Source organism: Chiloscyllium plagiosum, unplaced genomic scaffold (assembly GCF_037043375.1).
Source record: "Chiloscyllium plagiosum isolate Xiang-an unplaced genomic scaffold, Cpla_swu_hap1 HiC_scaffold_52, whole genome shotgun sequence".
Classification (NCBI taxonomy): domain Eukaryota; kingdom Metazoa; phylum Chordata; class Chondrichthyes; order Orectolobiformes; family Hemiscylliidae; genus Chiloscyllium; species Chiloscyllium plagiosum.
In genome coordinates, this window is record NW_028270190.1 from 22,390,549 (window position 1) to 22,410,547 (window position 19,999).

A 19,999-nucleotide genomic window follows, 5' to 3' on the forward strand; every position below is an offset into this window, starting at 1 on the left:
GTTGCTCATTTCTGGTGAACTTAATCTGTACGCCTAACTCTGTCAAGTTTTATTTCGTGCTGTGATCAGTCTGACCTTGCATAATATGTTCAGCCCCTACTACCCACAGACAAATCTTTTTATTGTACTTAGGTTCATGTGACAATAAATTAAATCAAACAATCCGGGAAAACTATGAAATTTCTCACCCTATCCATCTCTCTTTTGGAAATAACTGATCCCTGCCTACCCTCATGTTTCAACGCACAGAGGTAGCTTGGAGGTCGGGTTCACAGTTCTCTGATCGTAATTTTCCACATAGACAGGACTATGAAGGAAGCTTTGGCACACTAGCCTTCATCAGTCAGTGTACCAAATATAAAAATTGGGAAGTTCTGTTGCATTTGTACAGGACTTTGCTGAGGCCGCACTTGGTGCATAGTGTTCAATTATGCTCACCTTGTTATCAGAAGATTGACATTAAACTGGAAAGACTGCAGAAAATATTTACAAGAGTGTTTCTTTGACTCAATGATCTGAGATATAGGGAGAGATTGTACAATTCAGTACTTTTTTCTTGAAAACATAGGAAACAGAATGGGATCTTACAGAAGCACATAAGATCATGGGAGGCATGGATATGGTGGATGCGCTCAAACTTCATCCCAGGGCTGCTGAATCGAGGACGAGAGTGTATTGGTTTATAGAGGCAACAAAATAAATAGGAAACTGTGGGGCAACGTTTTTGGCACAGATGGCGCTACGCATATGGAATAAGCTGCCGGCAGAAGTGGTTGAGGCTGGTAATTTGGCGATATTTAAAAAGACTTTCAGACAAGAACAGAAGAAATAATTAGATGTATATGGGCCAAGTGCATGGAAATGGGATTATCGTGGATGAACACTTTGGTTGGAATGGACAGATTGAAGTCTGATTTGGAGATTCCGGTGTTGGACTGTGGAGTACAAAGTTAAAAATCACACAACACCAGGTATAGTCCAACAGGTTTAATTGGAAGCACACTGGCTTTCGGAGCGTCGCTGATAAAGGAGCGACGCTCCGAAAGCAAGTGTGCTTCTAATTAAACCTGTTGGACTTTAACCTGGTGTTGTGTGATTTTTGACTTTGTTTTAAAGTCGAACAGCCTGTCTCGGGTCTGTCGGACCTTCTGACTCTATCTTCCAGATGAAGCAGCATTTCACAGGGACCGCTCCCTCTGTGACACCCTCTAACACGCCACACACTTCCCCACTTGGCCATGACACCTTCCCATTTGCTTGCAGAAGCTACAATACTTACCCATTGACGTCTTACTTCCTCACTGTCCAAGACCCCAAACACACACTTCAAGTCAAGCAGAACTGCAGTTGTACTCTTTCAATCCAGTTTCCAGTCATTGCTGCTCACAATGAAGTCTCATTTACATTGGAGACCGTGTTGAGAAACACTTCCATTCCATCTGTAGGAGCAACTCTGACCTTCTCATTGCTTTCCATTTCAATAGCCTATCTTGCACTCATGCTAACCTTTCGGTCCTGGATGCTACAATGTTCCAATGAATCACAATCCAAGCTCCAGTAACACCCCATTTTACACGTTGGTACACTACAGCCTGTCGGAGTTAATATTCTATTCCAAAACTTCACCGCTCGGCCCTGTTATGACCTTTCCCCATTCTTCACATATTTGCGCTCCAGGTCTTCCTATGACTTTGTCTTGGTTGTGTCTTTTTATTTTGTAAGCAATGGAGAGAACCCATTTCCAACAATCACATCTTAACTTACATCCATTCCTGTATTCATTCTCTTTTAATACAACTAAACGCCATTGTCTTTTGCACTAGGCCTCCACATCCACCGTTTCCCATCACCCCTCCTCCACCTCTGTCAAGCGATTAAAAAGCCCGTTTTCCAATCCTTTTCAGTTCTGAAGAAGCGTCAAGCTGGACTTTAAATGTTATCTGTGTTTCCCTGTCTCCGCTGATGTTGCCACAGCTGCTTGGTTTCTCCAGGAATGGGGAGAAAGTGAGGTCTGCAGACGCTGGAGATCAAAGCTGAAACTTTATTGCTGGAACAGCACAGCAGGTCAGGCAGCATCTAGGGAACAGAAGATTCGACGTTTCGGGCACATGCCCTTCTTCAGGAATGAGCAGAGAGTGTTCAGCAGGAGAAGATAAAAGGTAGGGAGGAGGGACTTGGAGGAGGGGCGTTGGAAATGTGATAGGTGGAAAGAGGTCAAGGTGAGGGTGATAGGTCGGAGTAGGGTGGAGGCGGAGAGGTCAAGACCTCTCCGCCTCCACCCTACTCCGACCTATCACCCTCACCTTGACCTCTTTCCACCTATCACATTTCCAACGCCCCTCCTCCAAGTCCCTCCTCCCTACCTTTTATCTTCTCCTGCTGAACACTCTCTGCTCATTCCTGAAGAAGGGCATGTGCCCGAAACGTCGAATCTTCTGTTCCCTAGATGCTGCCTGACCTGCTGTGCTGTTCCAGCAATAAAGTTTCAGCTTCTCCAGGAATGAGCAGGCACAGGAAAAATTTTTCAATAAAACAAACAACTGTGGATACTGGAAACCTGAAACAAAGAAGGAAAATGCTGGAGAAATGGGAGATTTGAAGAAGGATCACTGGACCCGAAAGATTATCTTGCTTTCATTTCACAGATGCTGCCAGAGCTGCATATCTTTGCAGCAATTAATGATTTGAATAAATTCGAAGATGTGTGTGAAATCTGCTCAAACGCCCTGTCCAATATGTAGGGCCTTACATCGGAATGCAAATGATATTGCAAGGTTCACAAACTCATTGGTCCTGAAAAGACGTAAATCTGGCATCACTGACTCTACACATCTCTTAATCACGGTCAGGAAGAGAAACTGAGGGAAACACATTCACATGTAACTCAGAACTTGGCATTTCCGGAAGGGAAAGATTCAGATGAATATGTGAAAGGATTTTGAGGAATGTGATAAATTGGAGGCATGACAACAATTGGAGGCATGACAACCGTCGGCAGAATGAGAATATGAAAATGAGTATTTTAGCACATTAGGAACTACAGTAGGTTACATTTTAAATGGCTGACAGGCGAATGGGTCTCGGTGTGAACTGGGGGACAGACAGCAGAATTGTATTGCAGATGCTGGACCTCAAACTGACCGTTTGTGCTGTAGAGCAGGAGCAGAAGCAGAATTGTCATCAACCACAATCTGTGACTTTTTGGCCGGGATAGGTCCTCAGTTTACCATGACCATCAAGCTGACCTATGGTTCAGAGACGAGTGTGAGTTAACATGACAGAGTCAGAAATATGTACGTAAAATTGATGACAACCCGCTAAAGGTACCCGATTTGGCTGCTTACTTTTCAAACAGCTGAACTGACAGAGAGAGCAAAATGATCCCATGACCAATAGATCAGATCTAAGTTCTGCAGTGCTTCCACATCCAGTCATAGATAATGGTGGAGTAATAAACAACTAACTGGTGGAGACGGTTCCAAAAATATCACCATCCTAATGAATGGAACAAACCTCCACAGCCAGAAGCGTGGAGGTTTGTTCCATTCATTAGGATGGTGATATTTTTGGAACCGTCTCCACCAGTTAGTTGTTTATTACTCCACCATTATCTATGACTGGATGTGGAAGCACTGCAGAACTTAGATCTGATCTATTGGTCATGGGATCATTTTGCTCTCTCTGTCAGTTCAGCTGTTTGAAAAGTAAGCAGCCAAATCGGGTAACTTTAGCGGGTTGACGTTTCACCTCCTTCTCTTCATGATGCCCACAGAATGACAGAGGCCATTTTGATTCACTACACTTGACATGAAGAAACATCTGAGCACACTAGATACGACACAGGCAATGATTTCTGACACTATTCTAGCAAGAGGACTGAAGACCTATGCTGCACAACAAGCCGTGTCGCTGGGGAAGTTGTTCCATTCCAAATCAAACTCTGACATCTCCCTGACAAAGTGGAAAACTACTCAACTATGTCCAGTCCCCTAAGAGTGGAATAATCACAATCTGACCAATTACTAACACCCTCAAGCGCATCGCGATAGTCAAATTGTTAGAGGCTCTTTCTGACAGAGCTGTCAAGCAGGACATAAATAACCAGCTCAGTGTAGCCTCAATAAGTCACCATGTGGAGATGGTGCTGTTGTGGAAACATCATTGAATAACTAATCCACACCAAGCTAATCCTCTGGCAGGTGGTGGAAGATAAAACCAATGAATGAAGTATCGATATCGAACATTTGGTACCAGTAAAAGTGATCTTGGAGCCCCTGTCGATTGTAAAAACCAATTTGCCTCACTAACATATTTTTAGGAAGCACATATCTCTTGCTTTCCTGGTCTGATCTAAACGTGACTCCAAACATGCAGACATGTGTTAACTTCTTCAATGGTCTCTGAAACGGTCAAGCCAGACATTCCTTTGTACCAACTGGCTCAGAGGAATGAAAGGATCAAACGAGAAAGAACACACGGCACAAGCCTCAGCACCAGAAAAGGGAACAGGAAACACAGTCGTGTCGACCCTGCAGCAATCACCTTGCTAACATCTGAGAGCTGTGACAACACTTACAGAGCTTCCCCCAGACAACTCAAAAACATTGGGAACAGATTAAGCAATCAGTGGTCAGCACTGCTGTCTCAAAGCACCAGGAATCCGGGTTTAATTCCAGCCTTGGGAGATTGTCAGCGTGCAGGTTGCATATTATTCTCAGTGTCTGCTTGTGTTTCATCAGTGTGCTCTGGTTTCCTTCCAAAGTCCAAGTATGTGCCTATTAGGAGAATTGATCATGCTAAATTGCCCATCGCTTTCAGAAATGTTTCGGTTAGGTGAATTACTCGGGGGTAGTTATCGTATAATGGGGCAGGGTAATGAGTGTCGATGGTTACTCATCAAGGTGAACTTGTGTGGCCAAAGGGCCTGTTTCCACACTGTAGGCGATCTATGGCTGAGCCTTCCCCGTTCTAGTTAATGTTATCAATGCACTTTTCTGCATAATGCATTGATAATGTATTGTGATAGACCATTGGAAAAATGCAAACTAGGAACTGCGGTCCATCGAGTTTTCTGCCCAATTCGATGTCTGATACCCTATCTTCAACCTGTTGTGAAGGTGTATGTGTACCCTGTACCTTTAAGTGAGACTGAAATCTGGCACGGACTGAGAAAGACAGAAAGGATACTGAAAGAATTTAAAGTGTAACATTTGACTGTGTAACCAATAGTTCAGCTGAGTTGGCATGACACAAAGACAAATTCACATTTGGCCAATCAGTTTAAATTATGCTCCAGTTACCAAATTTCAATCAAATTTGAATTTAGTACTTTTACAACAATAAACCAATGAAGCAATCCGATGTATTTTAAACCGAGTATTTTAAACAGTTAGGAGAAGCACGGTCAATGACAGCAGCAAATATGCACTGCTAGCTTCAGAGCTCTTTAAAAGGTACCTGACCTTATGAAGTTTGTGGATCAGAATATCGAAGTTCGTCGAGAGAAAAATCTACAGAAGAAAATCTACAAAGGAAAATCGCCAAAACTGACCGGAATTGAAATGTGCTTTTCTTTTGTAAATCTTAATTGGATTTAATTTCTTTAATTGGATCATTATTTTACATTGCGAGGTAAAAGATAAGTTGAAGAGAAATGAGTTGCAAATAGTTGTCCAATGTTCTCTTTTGTACTTAAGGAATAAAATCCTTAATTCTTTACTTTAAATAGTGAAATCTTGTGTTGTTCTTTGTCTTTCGACATTTAACAATTACGATACAAAGTGAACTTCTCTGTGTGTTAGGATTAAATTAGCATAGGGGATTGTCGCATGTCGTAACAGTTTGGAGGCTATCATCCGCGACTTGAACAGGTTTAGACAGATCCAACGTAAGATTTCGACAAATTTGCATAGATTTTGGGAGCGAAAGAGGGTAAGTCCACTTAAGCACGAGCAAGTCAGTGTCTTAGAATATTCAGTTAAGTATAGTTGAAAAAAATGTGCTTACTTTCATTGACTTGTGGTTGGTTAACATAAATGTGAGAGAAATTACTCTTAAAATTGCGGAAGAAATTCTGGTGTTTGAAGGTGATTCTCAAACTTGCCTCGAAAGTTTAGAAGGAATGAATAAAGCAATACAGTTAGAATTAGCAACGAAGTTAGATTTTCATTTTACAAAGGGAGAAAAAGAAGTATAGCTGAAATTGTAACTCAAACACTTAGGTGTCAGAGAGTCAGGGAAACGTCACTTACGATTGAACAACATTGTGTTAGAAGATAATCAAATAGAGAAAAAGGGTAAGAGAGAGGGAGGAAAGCAAAGTACGAGAAGAAAGAGAAAGAGATAGACAGAAAGGAAAAAAAAAGAAACAGATAAGGTTCTTAGCTGAGCAAAAACAGAGAGAGAATTTGAACAGGTCAAGTTGTGACTTCGTCAGCAATGCCAAGTTAACAGAATAGAGGTTAAAAGAGATGGCAGTGGTATCTACAAACATATCAAACTCTGTCATATTTTGATGAGGAAGATGCTTAAACCTTCTTTATTTCATTTGAAAACATGGCGAGGTAGATGGAGTGCTTTGAAAATTTATGGGGAATGCTAGTTCAGAAAAAACCAGTAGGCAGAGCGAATGAGGTTTTTCAGCGCTATCAGATGAGGGGTCAAAGATTATGAAGAGACGAAAGAGGTGATTTTAAGAGCTTATGAATTGGTACCAGAAATTTAAAGATAGCGGTTAAGAAACATAAAGAAGGAACCAAGTCAGATTAATTGAATTGGAAAGAATTCAACATACTCATTTTGATAGATGAGTGCGAGCCTCAACGATAGATTAGAACTCTAAGGCTCTAAGAGAGATTAATCTGCTGGAGCAGTTTGAACAAAAAACTCAATTCCAGAGAAAGTAAGAATTCACGTGGATGATCAGAAAGTTCAGTACGTGAGAAGGGCAGCAGAATTAGCAAATGAATACATGTTGGTGCATAAGACAAACTTGTGGACCGAATTGTGTCCGGTGAAGGATAGAAGTTGAGAGAAGCGGTTATGCAACACGATGAAACAAAGAGTACAGAACACTGTGATGTGTTTACCACAACTTTAGAAATCAGTGCCAGGAGTTTAAGACGGGCACTAGCAAAAGGTGTTTTCACTGCCATTTGGTGGAACACATAAAATCACAGTGCTGATCATTGAAGAAAGACTCTGTGGGAAAATATTTAGTTAAGAAAAAAACCTAATCCAGTGGTATTCGTGCAAGTAGTAAAGGAAAATCCAAGAAGAGCAGAGGAGCAGCAAAATAATTCACAAACTAGGCAGGTTTTGGTCATGTAGTTAGTACCTGATCTCTATAAATTATGCTACGGTGGATAAAATGTAAGTAGAAAGAACATGGGGAGAAGGGCAAAAAAGTAAAATTGTTTGGGTTACTGGATCTAACCAGTCTATATTTGTTCGAGATAAGCGATTTGGAACTCTTTCTGATCTGTTAACCGAGAGTGTGGTGGGCAGTAGGACAGAAATTTCGTGTTCCACTATGCAAAATCAGGTTGGAGTGCCAACTCAAGTCTGGGGAAGTAATAGTGGAAGTGATTGATAGAGTTGCAGTTCCAGGAATCCAGTTTGTTCTTGGGAATGACTGAGCAGGTTCCAACGTCGGTGTGACACCCCTTATTCTGAAAAATAAACAAAGGAAGATCAAGAAACGGAGTAGGTCAAATAAAAATATCACAGCATTTTCTCAGACTGCGTAGTACCAAGAAATCACTAACAGAAATCACAGTTTGAAACCAAAAACTAAAGTGAAAGATGAAGGAGCTGAGCATTAGTTAGCGGACACCTTGTTTGACGTAATGGTGCAGGAAAGAAAAAAAAAACTGAACGGACGGAGGTTCAGGAAGAAGTGTTTAGTCCTGACATATTAAGGGCATCCTGAAGAAGTGCTTATGCCCGAAACGTCGATTCTCCTGCTCCTCGAATGCTCCCTGATCTGCTGTGATTTTCCAGCACTACACTCTGAAAGGCGAAGGTAATTGCAAAAGAGAGACAAGACAAAAAAGTACGTGGATGCATACTCGGGAAAGGAGTCAGAGAATAGTTCCTCGGAGTGTCGTCTGAAAGATAGGAGCCTTTGACGGAAACAGATACCACGACATTTTAGTGCAGAGCACAACTGTGCTGAAGTGCAACAGATTACCTTGCTGGTAGCAAACAGACAGGAAGTGCTTCAAGAAAAACACCAACCACCACAGTACCCAAAGAGGGCACAGAGCGGAATGAAGCAGGTGGCATATAAAAACCCTGAGACTCAGCCGTTTTTCTGAGGGATTGACATGTTAATACTATCACCAATCGTAGGCGATCCCTTCAAAGCCAGGTATAGTGGTCCCTATCAAATTGAGAAAATCAAACGTTGAGCCAGGTGAACTATCTAGTAAAAATGCCAGATTGAAAACAAGAACAAACTGTATCGGGTATGTCATATAAATATGTTGAAACCAAGTTTTACTAGAGAGAAGGAACTGGAGAAACGTGTGTTACTAACTTTCCCGCAGTGTGAGGAATCGAATTCAGATGTTTTCGATTTTGATATGTCTCAAAATATGTTTACAAAATGAAGAAGTTCTTGAGGAATGGTTCGTAAACTATCTGTCTATATAGCATGGAACGCAGTAGAAAAGTGTGTTTCAGCAGTATGAGGGCATGGGTAAGAACAGTTGGAGGGTACTAATGTTATTGCATATGATTTAGACGTAGGGAGTACTGTTCCGATAAAACAACACCACAATCGGCATAATCCTTTCAACGTCAGACAAGTCCACAAGGATTTGGAAGCCATGCTTAACGAGGAATCATTAAACCAAGCTAGAGCGAGTGGAGTTCACTGACAGTCATATTTCCCAAACTGGACAGGACTCAAGGATTTGGCATGGTTTATCGGAAGGTCAACGCCGTTACAAAATCCGAGTCACACCCAATACGGAGATTGGAGGAGTGTATCGAGAATGTTGAACAAGCCAGTTAGATCACAAAGTTGAAATTCCTGCGTGGTTATGGCCATGTACCTTCATCACAGACAACGAAAGATATTTCTGTGTTTGTAACCCTAAATAGGCAACATCAATTCAAAATGATGCGCTTTGGAATGAAGAATGCACCTGCCAAATTCCAAACATTCAAGAAAAGAGTTGTGACTGGGACAATAAACTGTGCAGTCTATTTGGACAATGTGGTGATCTTTAGTAAGTTATGGACCGATCACATGGTACAGTTGGCAGAGCTTGTTGAACAAGTACGAGAAGCAAAACTGACAATAAACTTGAACAAAACTGAATTCGCAAAGCAAAGCTGACATTCTTGGGACATAACATCGGTCATGGAAGGTTGACCCCACGGAACACAAAGGCGAAGGCCATCGAGGAATTACCACGACCAACCTCAAAGAAAGAGGTACTGCGATTTTTGTCATTAAGCAAATTCTATAGGAACTTTGTTCAAGACTTCAGCAGTACAGTGGATTTGCTGACGTATTTGCTGACTAAAAATATGAAGTTTCAGTGGACAGAGCAATGCGAGGAGGGATTCGACCATTTGGAAAAAAAATATTATCCACCAATCCAGTTTTGTCTACACCAGACCTTCCAAAGTCTTTCAGAGGTGCCATCGATGCTCGTGACATAGGATTTAGAGCTGTACTGCTGCAGGAAGATGATGAGGGGATTGAATTGCCTGTTGGTTACTGCTTGAAGAAACTCAACATCCAACAAAGGAAATATTCCATGATTGAAAAAAATAACTACTGAGTTTGGTACTGTTCTTGCACCATTTTTATGGGTATGTCATGGACAATGCATTGGAGACGGTTGTCGGAGATGGAGATTCTTTAGGATGTTTCTTTATTTACGTAAGGGTGGAGGTTTTATGAAGGAGTCGGTGAGTATGAAGGAGTCGGTGAGTATTTCATCTTTAAGTCAGACTGGAATCCTGCACGGACTGAGAAAGACACAGACTGTGCTGAAAGAATCTAAAAAGTAACATTTGATTGTGAAAACAATAGCGCAACTGACTTCCTATGAAACAAAAACAAATTTAAATTCCGCCAATCTGTTAAAATTATGCGCCAGATATCAAAATCCATTCAAATTTGAAAATATTAATTTGACAACATCAAACAAATTAAATGATCCGATGGTATAGGTCGAAAACCAAATTCCTAGAAAGACAGCCAGGAATGTGCTATTTCAAGCGCATTTATACTTTACAAGACCTGTGTTCTAACCACTGAGTTATAGAGCCAGTATATTACCATGTGAGAGAGAAGGTCTCATGCATGAGCAATTGCCAGATAATAGATGAATTGTCAGCCTGTATAACATAAAGCAAGTCAGTGTAACAAAACACAAATGGAAGAAGGGATCATGTCCGATAAGCTGGGAGGATGTAATGCTAAATCACACTGTGCTCTGAGTAGTTTAGAAATGTGATTTACTTTTGTCAATTGTAATCTAATACTGTAGGTTGGAAGGTGTAAGATACGTTTAAGAGAAAGGAGTTACAAATAGTTTTGAGTTAATATTCTCTGTTGGAGTTAAAGGATGTAGCTGTTAATTTTTACTTTAAATAGTGACTTTTGGGACAGTTTAATACATTACAGCTCGGGATGAATGTTTTCTGTGTTGCTGTTTTAATTTAGGGGAGGGCTTCACATGTGCCGTAACAGTTTAGTGGCGTTTGTCCACGATTTGAACAGGTTTAGACAAATACAGTCGGAGATTTGGACAGTTGTGAGTAGATGTGGTGCACGAAAACACCCAGTACATTTAAACACTTGCAGGTTAGTGTCCTCGATCTTAAAATAAAATGTAAGTGAAGACATTTGTTTCAATTCGGAGACTTGTGATTGGCTAAATTAAAAGTGAGACAAATGGCTCTTAAAATTGCAAAAGAAGTCCTGGGATTTGAAGATGATTTTCAAATTTGTCAAAGAAGTTTAAAAGGAATTTAAAAAAAAAACACACTTCTAGAATTAGCAAATAAGTTAGATTTGGATTTAACCAGGTACACAAATAAAGCCGAATTTGTAAGGGAGTTACTCAAACACTTATGTGTATCACAGAAAGAGCCAATTGCAGTAGAAGTAGAAAAAACTAAATTGCAATTGAGGGAAATGGAGTTAGAAGGTAATCAAAGGGGGAGAGAAAGAGGAAGAGAGAGAGAGAAGAAAACAATGAATTCGAACGAAAGAGAGAAGAAGAGGGAGAGGGAGGAAAAAGAGAGAGAGGAAAGATGGAGAGAGAGGAAAAGAGAGAGAGAGAAGGGTCTTAGCTGAGAGAGAGAATTTGAACTTTGGAATTTGCGAATTAGTCAGCAAAATCAAGTTAACAGGATGTTGATTAAAAGAAAAGGTAGTGACATCGACAAATATATCAAAATGGTGCGACATTTTGATGAGAAAGATGTTGAAAAGTTCTTTATTTAATTGAAAAAGAATGGCTGGGCGAATAGAATAGTCCGAAGGTTCTGGAGAATGATAGCTCAGGCTAAACAGTTAGCAGACCGAGTGAGGTATTTGTTGCACTGTCACATGAGGGGTCAAGAGATTATGAAGAGTTGAAACAGGCTATTTCAAGCGCTTATGAAATGGTACCAGAAGCATATGAACAACACTTCAGGAAAATAAAGAAAGAACCGAGCCAGACGCATGCTGAGTATTAACCAGAGTAATTTCGAGAGATGGGTCGCTGTTTTAACTCTCATAGGACTTTTGAGCCTCTATGAGAAATTATTCTTGTGGAGGAGTTGAAAACTCGCTTCGAAATATGGTACGAATTCACGTGGAAGAACAGAAATTTCAGGAAATGAGAAGGGCAGCAGAATTAGCAGTTGAACACATATTGGTGCATAAGACAAGCTTTTGTCCAGAATTTCGTCCTGTCACGGAGAGAAGATGGGAGAACAGGGGATTCTGCACTCCGAAACAAAGAGTCGAGAACACTGGTAAGAGTTTACCACAGGCTTAAAAAGCATGTCCAAGAATGTGGAAAGGAGTTGAAAGGAATCTGGTGTTTCCACTGTGGTAAAAAGGACGCGTAAAGTCACAGTGCTCCTCGTGAAGGAAAGGCACTGCGGGAAAGATGTGGTATAAGATGGTAAGCCAGTGGCTTTAGTGAAAGCAGGAAAAGAATCCCAAGAAGAACAGAGGGGCTGCGGCAAGTGCACAGCCTCGGCAAGGATTAGGTGTAGGGTTAGTTCCTGATCTCTAGGAAGAATTCGCCTCTGTGGGTAAAGGGCATTCAGAAAGAACTGGGACGAAGGCAAGAAGGCATAATTTTGAGAGACACATGATCTAACCAGTCGCTGATATTAAGAGTTCAGCGAATTTACACTCTTTCTGATCTGTTAACCGAGATAGTGGTAATTTGTGGGAAAGATGGACAGAAATTTAGCGTTCCACTATGTAAGATTAGGTTGGAGTGTCAACTCAAGACTGAGGAAGTAAGACTGGTCGTGATTGACAGAGTGTCAGTTCCAGCAATTCAGTTTATTTTTGAGAACGATTTTGCAGGTTCCAGCTAAGAAGTGGCACGCCTTGTTGTGGAGAAGCCCAAAGAAGACCAAGAAGCTGAGGAGTGAAAACAGAAGTATCCTGGTATTTCCCCTGACTGTGTAGTAACCACATTCAACTTTCATAAGATACAGCATGACGAAAACACGTAAGAGAATGATGAAGATGTTGAGGTTCAGTTAGCGGGCACCCTGTGTGACGTACGTTTGCAGGAAAAACGTGAACAATCAGAGAGTCAGACAGGCGGGTTTTGTCCTGAATGGCTAAGGGACTTGCCACAGCAAGACAAGGCGACAAAATATCTATATATGAATGGAAACTCAAAAAAGAAGGCAAAGTATATTCAAGAGTAGTCATGATTTGGAGATGCCGGTTTTGGACTGGGGTGTACAAAGTTAAAAATCACACAACACCACGTTATATTACAACAGGTTTAATTGGAAGCACACTCGCATTCGGAGCGACGCTCCTTCATCAGATGGCAGGACTAAAACCTGATGAAGGAGCGTCGCTCCGAAAGCTAGTGTGCTTCCAATTAAACCTGTTGGACTATAACCTGGTGTTGTGTGATTTTTAACTACATTTAAGAGAATTATTATCTGAAAGATAGAATCCTAAGATAAAAATGGAGACCACGGCAGTTGTGTGCAGAGGAGAAATGGGCCGATGTGCCCAAGATTGTGTTGACGGTAGCACACAGTAGGAGGTGTTCCAGGGAGCACATTAACTACTTGTAAATGGTGAACCCCGGGGCACGAAAGACTCGGGTGAAGTGCAAAACCATTTTATTTTGGCCTGGAATGTGCGAGGATGTGGTCAAACTTTGCTGTAAGTGTCCAATGCTAGGTAAGCCGCAGGTGGTAATAAAACCAACAACCTTCATTTTTTGCAATTATCACATTTGAACGACCTTTCATGCGGGTTGTAATTGTTTGCAGAGGTGCCATCTGAACAACTACAAGAGGGAACTAAGACTTGTTAACCATAACGGATGTTGAGCGCGTGGTGCTGGAAACGTTCAGCAAGTCAGTCACTAATCTGAGGGGCAGGACAATCGCCGATTCGTGCACAGACCCTTCATCTGGTGTCTACCAGATATCTGCAGGCAATTCCATTATGGAGTATCAAGGCAAAAAGTTTAGTAGAGGAGTTAGTAGCTTTCTTCACACGGTCTGGTCTATCCCGAGAGATTCATTCCAATAAAGGGTCGAAATGTACACCCCAGCCGTTTACGGTGGTCATGGAGAGCTGACGTTTACAGCAGCCAGTGCGTAACTCCAGAATCCCAGGGAGCTTTAGTTCCTTGAAGTCCTTGACGATCTTTTTTAGAGTATACTGTTAGGATTAAGAGAATAATTAGGATAAAGGTACACCATTCATATTGGTTGCCATGACAGACGACCCACATTAATCTACTCAGTTCACTCCCTTCGAGTTAATATTCGGGTATGACGTGAGAAGCGGTTTGAATTTAAGTAAAGAAAAATTGACGGGACCAAAGCAAGAGATTTTAAACTTTGATTATGTATCGGAGGTGAGGGAGAGATTAAATCGAATAGGTGAGTTACCTAAACAGCACGTAAAGAGGGCACACCATAGAATGACGCATTTGTCAGATATAATCACTGAGCATTGGATTTTTTTCCCGAGGGGATGACGTGATAGTGCTGGAACTCGTCATAGGAGATCCATTCAAAGCCAGGTTTAGTGGTCCCCATCAAATTGAGAAAAAGTTGAGTCAGGTGAACTATCTCGTAAAGATGTCAGATAGGAATAGAAATGGTATTAAGTATGTCATGTAAACATGTTGAAACCGTATTATACGACAGAGAATGAACTGGAGAAACGGGTGTTCGTTCCTGCCGTTCAGAGTGAGGAATCGAATCCCGATGTGCCGATATGGATCTCGATGTGGATTTTGATGTGCCTCCAAATAGATTTGAAAAATGAAGATGTCCTTGAGAAGTGAAATAGCTTGGTGCGCTATCTCTCTGAGGAGCATAGAAAGCAGTTCAAATGGTTTCTCATGCAATCTAAGGAAATATGTAAGAATCAGATGGAGAGGACAAATGCTATTGTACATGAAGTGGAGGTATGGAGTACCCGGGTCAAGACTGTGGTGCTGGAAAAACGCAGAAAGTCAGGCAGCATTCGTGGAGCAGGAGAACCAAAGTTTCGGGCATAAGTCGTTCATCAGGAATCCTGATGAAAACGCTTATGTTCAAAACATTGATTCTCCTGTTGCTATTTGCTGCCCGACCTGCTGAGATGTTCCAACACCACACTCTCGACTCTGACCTCGAGCATCTGCGGTTCGCACCTTCTCGTTAGGAATACCGCTCCAATAAAGCAACACCTCTATCCGCTTAATCCTTTCGAAGCCATACAGGTCCAGAAGGAGGTAGAGGCCATAATCGCCCGGATAGCATCGAACTGAGCATTTGTTTTAGGTCCCAAATCTGATGGGACTCAATGATTTTGCATAGATTATCAGAGGGTCAACAACAATTACAAAATCGGACACAATTTCAATTCCGAGACCGGAGAACTGTATCGAGAAAGTTGGACAAACCAGCTACATCACCAAGTTGGACTAACTGCGTAGTTACTGGCATGTACCTTTATCAAAGATGGCGATAGAAATTTCTGCGATTGTAACCACAAATGTGCTCTATCAATTCAAAGTGATGCCCTTTGGAATGAAGAACGCACCCTCCACACTCTGAAGACTCATAAACACAGTCGTGACAATGTTTTCAGACTGTGCAGTCTATCTGGACGATGCCGTGATCTTTAGGAAGTCCTGGAAAGATCATTGAGTACCGTTGGAAAAGCTCTTTGAACGACTACAAGAAGCAAAACTGGTAATAAACTAAAAAAAAATGATTTCGCTGAAGCAGAAGCGATGTTCTTGGGACACAACATTGGGCATGGAAGGTTAACCCTACGAAGGGCATTGAGAAATTTCCATGGCAAAGACGAGGGCCATTGTGAAATTTCCAACACCAAACTTGAAGATAGAGTTGCTTCAAGTTTTGGTACTAAGCTGATTCTATCAGAAGTGTTTTCCAAACTTCAGCAGTGTAGTGGCACCGTCAATCAATTTCCTGACGAAGGACGCAACGTTTCGGTGGACAGAACAATAGCAGGGGTCATTTGTCCATTTCGAAATAATATTATCCACCAAACCAGTTTTAGCTGCACCAAATTTTCCAAAACCTTTTAAATTTGCCATCTATTCTCGTGATGTAGGAGCCGAGCTGCATTGTTACAGAAAGACGATGAGGGGTTTGAATTACGAGTTGATTACTTTTCGAACAAACTCAATATCCACAGAGGAAATCCTCCATCACCGAAAAGGAACCAGTGAATTTGGGACTGACGTTGCATCATTTTAATGTGCAATGTCATGAAAAATGTTTCGGAGACGGTTGTGTGCACGGATCGCATTCCTCTTACATTCTGGGAAAGCTTTGAAGACAAAATTATGAAACTAATTTTTCGAAGTCTTATGTTACAGACTTTTAATGTATATATCATACATGTTGCAGGTTGTAAGAATGTAATCGCAGATGTGTTACCGCAGCTTTGACATATAAAGTATTGATAAAATTATTGTCCATTAAACGTTATGTAAATGTTAGAAGAAGTAAATATAAACTTAGATTAAAGTTATATGTACGTCATGATTATGTGGTTAAGAAATAGAGAAAAACAGAAGCCATCTTTCCATTGTGATGGTTCTTTTTTTCTTAATGGATGGCGATGTTATGAAGTTCCTCATGCGTACTGTACCTTAAAAAGAGTTGAAAAGCTGGCACGGAGTTATAGAGGCACAGAACGTACTGAAAGTACTTAAAATGTACAATTTGCCTGTGAAACCGATAGTGCAGTTGTGGTGCTATGGAAGAAAAAAATTCAAATTCGGCCAATCAGTTTAAATTATCTCGCAAGAAACCAAAATCCAATCAAATTTGAATAAAACATTTTTGATGACATCAAACCAATATAATGACCGGTATTTTTGTAGGTTGAAACCGGACATTTTGAACAGTTCGGGGCAGAACATCAAAACCGACTGAGAGGAAATCAACAGAGGAAAATCTACAAAGAAGAATCGACATAGGTAACTGGTTTTTAAAACGAGGTTGCGTTTTTAGTAAATCTTAAGTGAGATCTTTATCGGAACAGATTTGTCCATTTCGAAATAATATTATCCACCAAACCAGTTTTAGCTGCATCAAATTTTCCAAAACCTTTTAAATTTGCCATCGTTCTCGTGACGTAGGAGCTGAGCTGCACTGTTACAGAAAGACGATGAGGGGATTGAATTACAAGGAGAAAGGGAGGTCTGCAGATGCTGGAGATCAAAGTTGAAACTTTATTGCTGGAACAGCACAGCAGGTCAGGCAGCATCCAGGGAACAGGAGATTCGACGTTTCGGGCACAGGCCCTTCTTCAGGATTGAATTACGAGTTGATTCCTTTTCGAACAAACTCAATATCCACAGAGGAAATCCTCCATCACCGAAAAGGAACCAGTGAATTTGGGACTGACGTTGCAACATTTTAATGTGCAATGTCATGAAAAATGTTTATTCCCTGTCCGACTTAAAAGAAATGCTTAATTTTGACTTTAAATAGAAAACTCTGGCATATTTTTTCGTCTGTCGAATTTTAATATATATCAGCACGAAGTGAACATTTTCTGTGTGACTGTTTTAAATTAGCAGAGAGGATTACTCCGTGTCATAACACTACACACTCCATTTTACTCACACAGCAACTGTGTGTTTGGGCCTCTTATTTTAGCACGCATGCATACAATATCAAAGCGAAACACATTAATTATAGTAGAAGAAGCAAAAATTGTTTTGCTAACGCTAAAGGAGACACATTTAACGTGTTTCTGATGGAATGTCAGCTACTTTTACCAACAGGTTTTTATTACCCATTCCTCATCATTCTCAGGAACACCTTGTCGAACTATTGCTGCCTTTGGAGTGTTGAGACACGCAGTTAAGGAAGTAATTACAAGTATATGACCATGTGACAGTGAAGACCTGGTGGCATACAGAGAAACTCAAATATAGAAGGACTGAGGTTTAGAGCGTCTCAGCAGGCCCTTCGTCCCAACCTGCGTATTCTGCCCAATTTTCACAATTAAACAATTCCCATTTGCCTGCGTTTGCCCCATTTCCCTCCATACCTGTCCCATTCATGTATTTCTCCCAAATGTTTCTTAAATGACAAAATTTTACTTATCCCCACCACGACATCAGCCAGCCTGTCCCAGACCCTTTCACATTCACTCCGTCACTGACACCCTGGCAAACTCACTCACTCCCTCACTATCACCCAAATGTCCTCACCTTCACACTGTCACCAAAACCTTGAAGCCCTTATACTCGCTCCCTCACTGTTACCCTGCCCCTGACACTAGCGCCATCACCATCACACTGCCCTCCTCACACTCACTCCGTCACCCTCACCCTAAGCCCCATTGTCATTCCTTCACTGTCACGTTGAAACCCTCACACACACTCTATTACTTTCACCCTGATACACCTCACACTCACCCCGTCAACCTCATACTGACTCCATCACCGTCACCCTGATCCAATCACACTCACTCTATCACCCTTACACTAACCCTCTCAATCTTTTACCCTATCCTCCTCGCACTCACTCCATCATGGTCACCCTGACCCTCTCATTGTCACTCCTTCACTGACACACTCACCCCCTCGCACTCATTCGGTCACCCTCACCCTGACTCCCCTCACACTCACTCCGTCATCGTCACACTGACTCCATCACCATCACCAGGACCCACTCACACTCAATCCTTTACTGTCACCCTCACCCCTTCACTCTCAATACAGCACCCTCAAACTGACTACCTCCATGCTCACCCGGTGATTCTCACCCTGACACCCTTGCAATCACTCCGTCATCATCACCTTGAGCGCCTGCCACTCATGCCTTCACTATCAACCTGATACACTCACACTCACTCCTACCCTTTATTTCTGAAGCCTTCGCATTCACTCTACCATTCTCTCCCTGACCACATAACATTCACACCTTACTGTTCCCGCGTAACACTCACTCTCAAGCCTGAATGTCACTCTGACCCACTCACACTCACTTAATCACTATCACCCTGACCTCCTTACACTCAATCCTAACGGACATTGTGTCCCTCTTACACTCTCTCCGTCACCGTTAAACAGACACCCACACATTCATTCCATCACTGTCAACCTGGCCCCCACACAAACACTCCATCATCATCACCTGGACCCCTCACAGTCACCATTACACTGAGTTCCTCACACTCACACTCATCCCAATCCCCTCACAATCACTCCATCGCCGTCACCCTGACCTACTCACAATCACTCCCTCAAAGTCAACATGTCTCTCTCTCTCTTATTCTGTCACACTCATACTGACACCCTCACATTCACTCCGATATCGTCAGCTATCACACTGACCCACACACACTCACCTCCTTATTCTTACATCACGGTCTAATACTCAAGCCATCACCTTCAACCTGACCCCCTCACACTCACTCCATCAACATCACTCTGACCCCTCAGACTCACTAAATCACAGTCACCTTGTCGTTGCCACAATCACTCCGACACAGTCAACCTCACACCTCACTCTCACACCGTCTCGGTCACCCAAACCAACTGAAAGTCTCGACTACACCGTTAACCTTACACATTCGCAATCACTCCCTTACTGTCACATTGGCACCCTTACATTCTCTCCATCATCGTCACATTGATCTGTTCACATTCTCTGCACGTGCATCACTCCGAACCTCCTCACACCCACTCCATCATTGCCACCCTGTCCACCTCAAACTGTCCCCATGACCCCCTCACACTTACTATGTCGCCATCACAGACCCCTTCTCACTCAATCCATCACTGTCACCACGTGCAAATCACGCACATTCCATCAAAGTTACCCTGAACCTGTCACAAACACTCCGTCAATTTCACCCTGTTCATCTTACAATAACTTGATCAACACCACACTGACACCCCCCCCCCCCCTCCCCACCCCGCCGCCAACGCTCACGGCATCATCGTCACTATGTTCGTCTCACTCTCACTGTGTTACTGTCATCTTGACACGATCACCCCCTCTCCATCACATTCAACCCCCCCATCACATTCAACCCCCCCTCTAACTCACTCCAGCACCGTCATCCTCACATCCTCACATTCACTCTGTTATTGTATCCCTGAACCACCTCACATTCACTCCATTACTGTCACTCTAACAACCTCACACTCACTCTCTCACTGTCATCCTAACTCCCTCACTATCACCCTAACTGCTTCACTTTCACACTGTCACCAACATCCTGACACCCTCCCAGTCACATCTTCACTGTAACCCTTACCCACGAACATTC